This window comes from Ciconia boyciana, chromosome 1, assembly GCF_034638445.1.
Source record: "Ciconia boyciana chromosome 1, ASM3463844v1, whole genome shotgun sequence".
Lineage (NCBI taxonomy): Eukaryota > Metazoa > Chordata > Aves > Ciconiiformes > Ciconiidae > Ciconia > Ciconia boyciana.
Window position 1 is genome coordinate 68,258,851 of NC_132934.1, and position 13,119 is coordinate 68,271,969.

General features: G+C 45.4%; 1 protein-coding gene across 5 annotated transcripts in view; it reads left to right on the plus strand.

Moving 5' to 3' along the window:
• Window positions 1–13,119, plus strand: part of IQSEC3 (IQ motif and Sec7 domain ArfGEF 3) — a 109,505-nt gene that overhangs the window by 50,575 nt on the left and 45,811 nt on the right. The window lies entirely within an intron of this gene.

A 13,119-nucleotide genomic window follows, 5' to 3' on the forward strand; every position in this document is an offset into this window, starting at 1 on the left:
TTATCCCACATTATAAGGTGCCTGGACACACACCAATATAGACCCATAACCTTTAAGCTACAGCAAAAGTCACCAAACAAACTCAGGGCTCTGTCTCACACCCTGAGACAGGGTGGGGAGTGCAGTTTTACATGTGTTGAAATAGCCTGAACTTGCCAATGAAGGACAGTTATAGACGGGTACTATTAACTATTACCAACTTGTATGCAGTGCAGCCAGGTGTGGGTACACCAGCAATTGTCATAGCTCTCCCTCGTCAGTGAATGACATCAGTGCCAAGACCAAGGGGACCAAGGAGCTTCAAAAATACTTGAGATGCACATACAGCATATAGCTTCCATGCTCGGCCTTGTCTTGCCATCTCCTTCTCCTCTCACAACTTCTTACACCTTCATCTCACAGACCTACTCCTTTTTCTCATGCCTCATCACCTTTCTGTCAACAGCAAACAGGTTTCTCTTTAAAGATTTCCCTCATCACACTGCTAGACTTTTACATCTGACCTTTGGCATCTGTATAAGAAGCCTGAGCTACTAGGGAGGGCTCTGGACAGAATTGGGCAGCTGAATTGCTGTAGTGAGGCTACAGCGTTTTTTAAATGATATTTCTCTTGTTTGTTCTGCTCACTGGAACAGACTCTGGTTTCTGATTTCCTTCCAAGGAAAAGTGTGAGTGCTGGACAACTGTGAAGAGAACAGGAATGTGTGTGTGTGTATATGTTCAAATGTAGGGTTCAGCCACACTTGGAGACAGGGTAAAGAAGCAGGACCCCTCCTGCCCATTTGTGTATGAAGATGGAAGTGTTAATCTCCATGATGTCTGTGCTGAGGGCTTTAAGCATTGGTAAAGTTTGCATGACAGCCCTGTGGGACATCTGCAGCTGAACCGCCGTGGCAGATGGGGAGATGCTGGCAAGGAAGAGGAGGAGACAGCAGAGGTTTCTGTGATAGGGACAGCCACCCTTGCATTTCTGGAGAGAGAGAGTTTTGGTTATGTGCTCTTTTTTGTCTGAACTGAGGCTCAATTTTGCCATAGTGTTCTACCTCCATACCCTGATCCTTGACGCTGTCCCATTCTTGTCCCAGCCTCCATCTTATTTCTGATCAGTTGCCTTAGTTTCTAGCATTTTGTTACCCTACAAGGCTGTCACTCCTACAGTGTCTTAAGCTCTAGGGTTGTTTTTGTCACGGTCATGCTTCAGGCCTTCCTTTTGTCCCAGTGACTCCCAAAGGCCCTACCCATCCCTTGAGCCTGAGTTTGCCTGCCCTCCTTGTGCTGGGAACCACCAAATTTCTCACCTGGAGTTTGGCAGGTAAATTGAAGAGGAAGCAATCATTTTTTTCAGTAATTTAACAACTTTGGCAAGTTGCATCCAAAGATGAGTCTGAGCCAGGAAAGTCAGAAGTGGGGATGAATGACAGTGACCCCTACAGCATGTTGCATCTGGGCTTCCATTCAAGGGGCTTCTCTTACTGATCTATGCCTGTCCATTTTATGTCTTTTGTAGTTCATTCCACTCTGCAGGCCTCCTGCTTTTCTTATTTTTTCCCAAGGCTTTCTCTTGTCCTCTCCATTTCTAATGCCCTCAGACCCCAATAGCAGTTCTGAATCTGTCTGTGTGGGACACAATATTCTATGTAGAGACAGAGATGGTTGAAGCCACCATGGCTATTTGAAGGTGAGAAACAGGCACACAGAACTTTTGCTTTTTGAAACAGAGCAGCTTTTATATGTGATCTCTCTATGTGACTGTCTCAGGTGAGAAGAGCATCCCTACTTCCCATGCTGTGCCAGAAGAAAGGCAGAGCACATGCAGGACTATTAGACTCACTGGTCAGCTTTATGCTGGCCAGAAAATACTTTCTAGCCTCTGCCAGGTCCTGCACTCAGCCATGGGCTTCCTTCATATCTGAAGTTACATACACAATGCAGTGAGGAGGGCAAAAACATGGCAGAGAGGGAAAAACTCAGGTTCACCATGGAGCTGATGTCCATAGCTGATAGCTATGCTGCTCTGGAATGGCTCAGTATGCTGCTGGGAGAAGCTCATCAGATCATTTACAGAGCCTGCTCAAATGGGAAGCCTGCTCAAATCATGAACAGGCTCCCCATTGAACCAAGGCAGAATAAAAGTCAATCAAGACTGAAGTATGTGGGTCAGACAGCCTGAATAGGCAATCAGTTCCTGGGTGAGCCAGGCATACCCCTAAATAACTCATCAGGTCTCCTGATGGGAGAGCCTAAGACACAGGCGCTCCCTGTGCAGCTCTCCTGAGCCCTGCTGAATGAACAGCCAGTCACAAGTGGTGCTGTGGTGAATTTGATAAACCAGCTTGGGTTTATTCTTTCTTTTCCCCCTCCATGATCAGGCGTTTCCCTAAATGAGATAAATCCTGTCAGAACTGATGCCACTAATAACCATCAGCCGTCTAGTTTTAATTAGAGTTTGCTTCATTAATGCCCCAACTCCTCCCTGTGCAGCAGATTAAATAATGTACTTGCAGCTCATTTACACAAACCCCCAAACTGCAGGGCTGAGCTGCAATCCTTTAATTAAACAGCCTGGCTGATCCCTACCGCTGCCTCGGCTCATCAGTCTAAGCCGATTAAACAGAATAGGGACTAATAAGGAGCATAAACAGGGAAGTGACTCTCGTCTCTTCAAGGGACTTGGAGACTCCAGTGGTGATCGGCTGCTTTCTTCTCCTCTACCAGAAACCTTACCTCAGCCCACATCACTTCCTTCTGGGACCTGCAAGAATGGTCCTGCTTTCAACAGGAACCCAGCCTTATCTTGTGGCACAGAAATCCTTTGGGAGACTGAGGGAGCATGGGCAGCAGGATGGTAACGCAGCAGGGAAGGTGAAGATAAAGAGAGGCATCAAGGCAGTAAGAAGAGTGACTGCCTGACTGCAAGACAGACCAGCGAGACCAGCCGTACAGCTCAAGTGTGGGGCAGAAGGAGAAGGAAACACAGGGCATAACAGTACGAGGTTGGCTGTCGAACAGTCTGGGACAAAAGTTTGTCTCTGCTTGTGGTTTGTGGTGGTCATTGTTGTTCTTATGTGGTCTTCCTTAATGTTTGTCCTGCAAGATTTCTGACTCCTTCTTTGCTACCTGTCCAGCTAAAAGTGCTGTGGCTTCACCTGGGTGGGAATGATTAGGAACATGTCAGTGTCTAACCACTCAATAGAAGCCAACTTGATGAGGTGGTTGCAATCATTCCCACTCATATTGTTCGCTTTGCTTCACTGACTGCCACAAGCAGTGCTAGCCCCCTTCTCTGCTCTAGCATGTGAATTCCTTGTGGGGGGGTTACAGCTCCATGAGTTTAGCAATGTGAATTTCCCCCCATGCTGCTTAGCTGTGTTGCACCAGCAGTCAGCAAGACTGGTGCTGTAGGCCATGAATATTAGGAGACAGATTTGATCCCAGAATCTGCTCCCAAGAAGCTCAGAGCCAAAGTACAGTATGAGGTGATGGCAGCAGCAGGCAGATTCCTGTTGCTGAACTCTTAGGGCTTCCCCATTTCAAAGTACAGTGTAAATCCTGGCTGTGGACCACCATTGTCTCCATTGGATTTGTACACCACTGGCTTCATGACCATAACCCATCTTGCAGGTTGGGCTTCCACTGGGGATGCCAAAGATCGGGTTGAAGGGAATGAGGAGATTCCATGGATGGCAGTAGGAGCTAACACTGCTCCTTTACTGAGGTGCTGATTAGACTCTGATTTAGCCAAACCCTATAATTTCATAAAGCAACTGCTCTTTTTCTTGCTGGCTTCTGCCTGTTAACGGCAGGGTTTCATTCTAGGGATTTGAATAGCCTAGTAATTGCATTTCCCACTTCTCCCAGTCTCACACAGTGCAGACTGGCATCCCAGAACAATGACCTTAAAATGTGTCCAGCAGCGGCCCAGCTCTAACAAGATTACATAGCATTTTCCTTTGTGTGAGGTAATAGGGCTGAGATGAGACAGATTTTTTTCTATTAGAATAATGAGAGGAAATGATGGAGTCACAATTGGAGGGAAGAGTATATTCATTCAGTTGCCTTTCATAGGCTTTTCGGAGCCTGCCTCTGGCTCGCCTGCGGTGCTGAATAGGAAATCAGCAGAAAATCACCTCTGCTCCAGTGATGGGAAAAATTCTACATAAAACTTTAAGCGCCTGGGGCAGGTCCACTTTGGCAATGGACATGGGGATAGCACTGGAGGGCTGAAGGATCATGTCACAAAGGAGACTGGATGGGATCCAGGGCAGGATCGGATGCCAGACAGCTCTTTGGGAAGGGATGATGTTCCACCTGCATTTGTGGGAGAGAGAAGGTACTTCCTATCTGGAAGAAGTGCAGGTAAGACCTGACCTGCTTTTAAGGCAAAGGGGACAAAGAGTCCTCCCAGGAAGAGGAGAGGTCAGGCATCTGAGCAGTGTCTTCTGGAAGGGCTTGGATATGTACCGAGCAGAAGGGCTAGTTTCTGAAACATCTATGGAAACATCTATGGAAATGTTGGGCAAGCTCTGCTCATCTTTTCCCATAATATTTCCTCACTTTCCAGTAGGGAGACTGCTGCTTAAATCAGGGTTGAACATGATTAGTGCAACTGGCAAATGTTTACTTCATGATTACAGACCAATTAAATTGTAACTCAATATAGTTTAGACTTCAAACAGCTGTGTACTCATTTCTAAAGTGCCTGCTGGATTAGTCACCATCACAGATTGGTTACTGCCTGGCATCACAGCACCAATTAGTGGTAAGGCGACATGTAAGCCATTGGCTACACCTCCAAGCCAGCCTTCCTTGCAGTTCTGGTGAAATCCCCCCTTGCCCCACTTCTGACTTACCAAAGTACTCAAATGGAAATATGTGTTCTTGCTGGAGGATGTCCTTTGTACTTGTTCCTCCATTTTTGCATGTGGGAGGGTGAAAAGTGGATGGACAGATTTTGGGACAGTTCTTTGAAATCAAACCTTCAAACATTTTTCTTCCCAGCTCTCTGAGCTGCATAAGCGTATGCTACACCCTAAGCAGCACACGGTTAAAAAACAAAATCTGATTTCATTTACTTCTGGAGGTCTGCTGTCTCTGACTCTTCATGTCTCTTTACCTGAACTCTCCATTTCCCTTGAACATTCATTTGTTCTTTGTCCGATGAAGTCATGCTGGAAGGCATTGGCACAAAAGAGGCATGAATATTATCCACTGCACAGTCACAGCATCGTGTCCCTCTTTGGCTCCCCACTGCTGTAGTCCAGGAGCATCTCTCCTCCCAGTACAGCTCTCACTTTGCCCTTGGGTCACTCCAGGTCCTCTAACAATTAGATCCTCCTGAGAAATCCACAAGACTTTGGATTGTGAGTGCAATACCCTTTAAGGCTGAGGCCCATGAAGTTGATGAGAACTGAACCGCTCTCCAAGTCAATTCTCCTTTTAGATACCACTGAAGCATCTTGATAAAAAACCAGTGGGGAATGATGATTTTCCACCAGTGTCCATGACTCTTTAAGCATTACAGAAAAACAACTGAGCTACCCAACATTTTGTCTGAACTTGTAGAAGATTGACCTTGCCTGACAGAAAGAATGCAAATCCAGTTCATGAAATGGGAAATTAGCCTTTCTGGTTTAGGATTGCTGGCAGGATATTGGATAGGCACTGACCTCTGGAGGTCAGTGCTTCCTCTCAGCTCAGAGGTACTCAGTGGCTCTGGCCCAGGTGTGAAACATGATAATGATTCTAGTCTGTATCAAATCAGATCTATAACCTACCACACAAAACATCATAAAAGCTCTGACTAATTGGCCCCCAGCTGGCAGTGTCAAGTGCAAGCTCCTACAATGAGTGGACCACGGAGGCTGAATTCTCCTCTGATTCTTAATGGAGAACACTCCAGGTCGGGCTAACAGCACCTGGACATGCCAGTGCAAAGCAAGCCTCTATGTCCATAGTCTGTGCCTTGTGTGCTCTGCGGACAAACGACTTCATATACAAAGCTCTTCAATCTGACGACTTTAATTCGTGCTAAAGTCCTGCACAGCACTGTTTTTGAAAACACACAGGAGAAGTTTGAGCAACATTTCTGCTTTGTTAGCACATCCTGTTTGTGCTTCTTTTCTCATTTCTTTTCCTTATTAAGGTCACAGGCATGAAGAGAGGATTTTTTCTGCTTCTTAACAGCTCATCTACTTCTTATTCTTTCCTCCCTGTAGACTTAATAATCCTGTTCAAGATATTACGATTGGAGGTTGTGGGTATGCTGCAAACAGGCAGGGATGGGTCTGCAAAGTTCACATAAATATCCCCCAGGCTCACAGTTGTCAGAGTTTTGATTTTAGTCTGACACAGAGATGTGGGCGAGGAGTAATGTCTAGACCCAGATTTGAACTCTTCCTAAACTTGGGAGTGAGTAGATTCCTCGCTTTTTATGGGTGTTTTGTACAGTCAGGACTAGCAGCTTTAATTGCTTTGCAGGAGCCTAGGTCCAGAACCGCAAAGGTATTTACTGCATGTAGATTTGGGGGAAATCGGGAAACAGAATTATAAGCAAGAAATGTTTTAGAGAACATCCTCTAACATCATAGTTACCAACAACCTTGGGAATCTCTTGCAGGGAGGTATAGTTGGCAATTCTTCTGGTACTATGACCTGGGAGGAATGGCTCTTTCTGGAAGCATCCAAAGAAACAGGAGGTGAGTTTCAGATGCAGCATCTCAGTCCTGTAAAGGAGATCCGCCAGGACATTTTGGCACTATCTCCCACACAGGCATTTCTCTGCTCCTTCTCTCTGACAGCTGGTGCAGCCACTTTCAGGCAAGTTTGGAGAACATGAGGGTGGGGAAGTAAAGCAAAGAATAGATGGGCTCTTCAACAGGAAAAAAAATCTCTGGCAGAAACTGGAGTCTCCCTGTCATATTGGTTGCTTTGTTTGCCTCTGTCAACACCTTTCTTCAGGAAGGAGGAAGATGGCAGGAGAGAGAGGCCAAAGAAAACCTGTCTGAAGTATCATCTTTTGAAACTGCAAAGATACCCATCAGATACATGTTTTTTGAGAGCCTGAAGCGGTATCCAGCCTGGCCACATGTTCTTCTAGAAATTCCTTTTCCCCTGTTACTTCTGTTGCTTACATGGGTCTTGCCCTAGAGGAATTCGGACTTGGATTTGGGTACTCTTCTCCCACATGTGACAGCGCTTGCCATTTCTTGGGCCACAGCAGCAGTAATGTTAGTGAAAGAGAATCAATCATAGCCAACCTTACAGATGTGGGAGCCACTTTCAACAGCTATTGAGATCAGTTAGTTGTTTTAATACTAGGTGATTCACTCATGGCTTGCAGGTGATCCTCATGTTTTCTCTCCTGTATTGCAAAGAATTCCCTGCCCATAACATGGCAACTTCTTGGTACGAGTGGAATGCAACATAAACACCTGCTGTATCCTGTGTTTTCTGTGTGACAACGCCACAGAGATGCATGAGAAGAGGCTATGACAGCTTTGGAAATAGTGCTGTATCTAGCACTGGAAAATGAGCACAGACGGTTGATGAAATAATAGCAGATGGACTGTGGTGGAGCTCACACCATCCATTCTAATCCTCTACTGATATCTGACCTGATCTGCATCAGTCAAGATGCACCCACCTGCAAAATTGGGCCATTCCAGATCTTTTGTACACTAAGGTGTGTTCTGTTGAACTTGACAGGTGGTTTCTGTGGGCATTCTGTCCACACACTTGTTCATGGCTTATAAGGCAGAGAGAGATAAGGCAAAGAGATGGAAAAAAGAGCTAATGAGAAAGAAAGGAGACAGACTCACCCCAACAAAGATAACAGTGCTACTGAAAGGAAAATGGATGGCAAATATGCTATACAGAGAAGGAGAATGACAGGAGAGAAGGAGCAGGAAAAGCAGGAAGTTAAAAAATAGTGTAAATGAAAGAAGAAACTGGAGGGACCAAGAACATATGAACAGGAGATAAATGAGCAGGTCCCTTGGATGGAACATTCCTGTTCATGCCAGCATTCTTTGGCAGTGACAACAATGAGGCTGTGGCCTTTTATTACACATTTTCTTGCAGTGTGATGTCAGTCCAAAGGCCTTTTGTCTTTTCTGTGCTCTGCAACACTAACTCACTCCTATGCAGGTTCACCTTCTGACCACCCCCATGGGGGAGGCTCTGTGCTCAAATACAATAAGCTGTCCTTTTGGAAAAACATGTCTGTGCTCCAGAGTTCCCTCTTCTGCATGTAGCCCTGGCAGGCTTGCATATGCTCCAGGAAGAACTGAGGAGTCTGAGATGCTGAAGAGGAGCACACTGTACAGCTGCTCAGGCCACTCTGTTTGGGCTCTGTGAACAGCTAGATAGCTGAGGGAGAGGGTGTAAAAAAGTTGGGAGATTTTTGGGACTGTTACCTGGCCTGTTCAAAAACTGCAGAGGAGCTGGAGACCACTCCATCTTCTGTGAGGAAACATCATCCTCAAGAAAAGCATCAAGACATAAACAGGAGCTGAGTTCAGTGAGACTTTTATTTTGAGACTGAGGAACCTAACTCTGACCACACCATTTGGAAGTGTGTTCTAGTAACTTTTAACCATCTCTGGTTGGCACCTTGGTTCTTTCCACACACAGATTGTACTATCATCCCACCGGGAACTGTATTTGCCTAGTGACTAGAGGCATGTGTCACCTTTGTCATGTCACACACTGGTATGTTGCTGCTTTCCTGTAAACAGGTTATGATGCTATTATCATTGCCTGTGTATCTGGGTTGACTGCAATCTCTCTCATTCCATCTTTTGGGGAAAGAGGAAAGATGGGGATAGACTACCCTATGTACACATTGCTGGTACTCTTTTGCACATGTCTTCTGGGGTGACTGGTGAAATATGACAGATGCCTATAATTTCCCAGAATACACTAATGTGAGAGTGGTAGGTCAAGATGCACAAAAATAGATGGTGCAGAATTGCATTGTGAAAAGTATTGCTGTGCTGTTACAGCACAGTTGGATCTAATAAGCATGTTACAGATTGTCTTAAAATATAGCATATTGGGCTAGATCCTCCATTTACTTTGGTGCAGTCCATTGGCATAATGCCATTTAGCACCAGCCATAGTTCTCCTCAACCACACAGTAGGACTGGTTGTGTCAAGGCAAACTCCTGTTTTTCTTAACGATCCTACCCCAAAAGGTCCATGGCTGAGTACAAAGTATAGGGATGGGAATCATTTTCATTCCTCATAGAGAAGAAAAGTTTAAGTGGCCTTAGGGCAATCTGAGCTTGTATGACCAAATGTGTAAGCTGCTAAGTCATCCTGTTTTCAAAATGGGAATGAAGAAAGATAGAAAAGGGAATAAGGCCTCATGGAAGAGAAGTGACAGGAAGTGGATCAGCATGTGAGTGAAGCAGCAGTGACAAAATAGGTGAGAACTTGGAAACGTGGAGCTTTGTGCCTGCTGCACAAGGCTGTTGGGGTGGTCACTGCATTGGGGAAAGGAGGAAGGAATGCTAACCATGCTGTTTCTATCTTGGTCTTCAGCTATAGACCAACCCAAAACCCTAGATCTGAACACATTGGCAAAGTTAAAACCTGGATCACATCTGATTTCCTAAAGCTGGTGAATGGTGTTTGGACTGTCGGTATTGAGGATGGTGATTTGAGGCTGTGTTACTCTTAATGTTGAGGAGGACCGGGCTTCCTTCTCCTTGTTTTTACACAAGCAGTGGCCTTCTGCTGGGCTGCAGTGATCACAAGACACGAAATAGTTGAGATACTTGAGAAGAGAAACAAAATTTATCTGGGTTATACAAAGAACTTCCTGTGAAGTGGCTCACTCACTGTCTTCAGTAATCTATTACCCTGATCCCTTAGGAAGGAACCCAGAGGGGCAGTCCAACCCAGGGTCTGTCACAACAGGTGGAAAAAGAAGACCACAGAAGCCCTTGCTTAGGTCTATAAATGCCAAGAGTTGTGTCCCTCACCCACCTCACAGGTAGCTGGAATAGGAAAGCAATGGGCTGAGGAGATATGCAACGTTTCCTTGCCTTGTAGAGGCTCTGCTGCCTCCCAGCCCTGAATTCATCTCATTTTAGCAGTGGAATTCTATCTTCTGCATGATTGCACCGGCAGGCTTTTGTCAGCGAATTCGGTGATGTTCAAACCTGCCTCAGGGATGAGGAGCCAAGAGATCTGAGTCAAAGTGGCAGAAAGACTGCTGCCGAGAAGCCAAGTTTCTCTTTCCCGGGGTGCTGAGCGGGCAGTTACACTAATGCAGGATGCCATCTGTTTTTTCCTTCTCTAAAAGGTCGTGTTTACCAAACATTGCAGAGGCAAGAGAGGTCTGAGGTTAAAGTAAAAGTAATTAAACCCTGCAGAGCAGGGCTCCCCTGTGCCTTCACTGTCCACTTAGTGCTTTTCACACCTCAGTGATAAGCACAGGTGCCCTGTTTGACACAGCCACAAGTAACCCCCTCTGCACTGACAGGCTGTGTGACCTCCTCCTAGTCTAACCTGCAGAGACAGCACAGTAACCAGCCTGGGGTGTCAAGCATCGAGGTGTGGTGGGCAGCTGAGAAAGGCGCTGTATTTCCTAAGCTGAGCCCTGTGCTCCTGCAGCTGGTGAAATAGGAGGTATGGCTGGGAAGGGAGAAGGAAAGAGTGGTATGCCTTAGAGGTGGCCCAAGTGTCATTCTGAGGTGTCACCTAGGCACACATAGGAACTATAAGAAAAAACTATGTGACAACCACACCACCCAGCACAGCCAGCTTTGCACCATAAACACTACTTCTCATTCAGTGGGAGCTGCCTTAGCTGTTCCAAGTCAACCTCTGGAGGAGCCTGTCTGTCTCCACGAAAAAGCAGAGATCCTAGTCCTCAAGTGGCTGAAGTTAGTCATGGAGAGCCTGGCCCTCAGACAGGCAGCCAGCCCAGACTGACACCTGGACAATCATCTTTGCACCATGAGGGCATGGGGTGCATCAGAAAAGTTTAGTTCCTGCAGTGCCGTTCTGTAGCAAAAGGCACAACACCACAACAATGTGTGAATTACACAGCACATGGGGATCATGTTTAAATACCAAATCCGAAATGGAAACCCTGACTTTGGCATGTTGGACCCTGTGGGACATGAGGCATTTGCAGTGTTATTACATTTTCCATCTTCTTAATATACATCTCACCGAAACCACTTTAAGCAATGTTGAAAATATGTTGCCTGGTTCAGTCTGTGCTAAAGTATGTTAAATTTAATTGACTTCCAATATATTTACTGTACTGTACTGTCAAATCTATTTTACAGGTATGTGTGCCAGCCTTTTTATGAAACAAGTAATATATTCTGGGATGGGTAATGAGATGATTGACTAATTATCATTAATTCCTCTTGGGTAAAACTAGTGTGAGAAGATGGCTTGATGCCACTGCTTTGCAAGGTGTTACGTGAATGTAGACAAAATCAGAATCTTGTTCCTATATTTGTCTGTGTTGGGGGAGACTGTCTGAGAAAGCTGCAGCTTGGCTGGCAGAGGATGATTTGCCAAGATCAAGTTCCAAGTTCCCTGCCTCTCTGGCAGGAGAGACTTTTGCCTTCCATCATTTCCAGCAGGCTCCCAGAGAGCATTGCCTCCAAGTCACCCTAAAACCTGAACTTAAAAACAAATCAGAACAATTCTTTTGCACTCAGACCCCCAGCATGTCAGAAATCTCTGAACCTTGAAAAGATCCCATAATATATTACCAAGCCTGTCTCAGCCATTTTTTTCATTGAATTCTGATCAACCCATTCACCATATGTTATGGGTGTCCTCAGGGAACACTGAAATGAAATAAACTGAAAAGGCACTTTGGACGCGGCTAACTCAGCAATGGGGTGTTTTTTTTTTTTCTGAGCAGGGAGAGGAGAGAGGACAGCGGAAATGCTGAAATGTCCTCAGACAGAGGGAACACAGGTTCTTGCAGACTTGGGGTCTGGACTGCATTCTCTTGGAATTAGCTAGTGACCTCTTCTTCTAATTTTCCATATGGCACTTTCTAAGTGTTTTTTATTCTGACATCTCTGAAGCCTTGAAGTCTCATATGACTCTCAGGCCATGATAATACTAATCACTTACAGCACTTTAGAGCAGCATATACACAATACACAAAAGTTATTGTGTAGCATATACACAATAACTGATCCTCATAAGGACCTCTGTGAAATGGATTCATAATTTTTTGTGGTCCTTCACAACTAGTCCATGTAGTCTTTGCCTCAGTTACAGGTCACAATCCTGCACACTGACCTTGAATACCATGAAGAAGGCATTTGGTAAGTTATGGGAAACAGCAATGTGGTCTTCTCCTGGAGTGACACAGGCACAGAAAGAGGAGGAGAGATCAGCCTCCGTGGTACTTTTGTAACACCTCACACCCATAGATTCCTCCTATCCAATTAGCTAGATCTTTTTGCATAAGCACTGTACCTGCCAACAGGGCATCTGAGCATCCTCTTCTTGAGTGAGTGGTTTCTTATACCACTATCCAAGTCCATGAGGCATTGCTATTTTTGTTACTCTGTTATTGCTCTTATTTATCTGCAGTAATTTTTCTTCTTGTAGGAGAGCAGGAGCAAAGAGATGAATTTTGTGTCCTGACCACATGGGAGCTGTGTAGCTATGGAGTGATCAGTGAGAAAGCTCAGTTTTAATTTCTTATAGGACTAACATTGCTGGCCTTGAGAAGAGTAGCTCTCCTGGCCCTAGAGCCCTGTTTAGTCACTAAGCTACCCTGTAAACACATTTCTGAGAGCTCTGAAAATTACTCTCAGACCGTAAACTGATTCTGCTATTTGACAGTGAGGCAATGAAATGTAATGTTTGGAGCATCCAACTCCTGTGTTCCTGTCTACAGGTCCAGCTTGAAATTGTCTTGAAATATTTGGGAGAAGGGGCTGCATGTTCTTTCTCAAGTCATCAAGTATGGGAATGTTTAAGCATCGCAGTCAAGATCCAACAGATAACCATGGTTCAGCTCCACAGCTGGCAGGTAGAGGCACAGATCTTTGCCAAGCTGGAAACGTGTGTTTCCAGCAACAAGGAGGTGGTGAGGCGTATGCAAGGAAGTGCACCATCCTGATG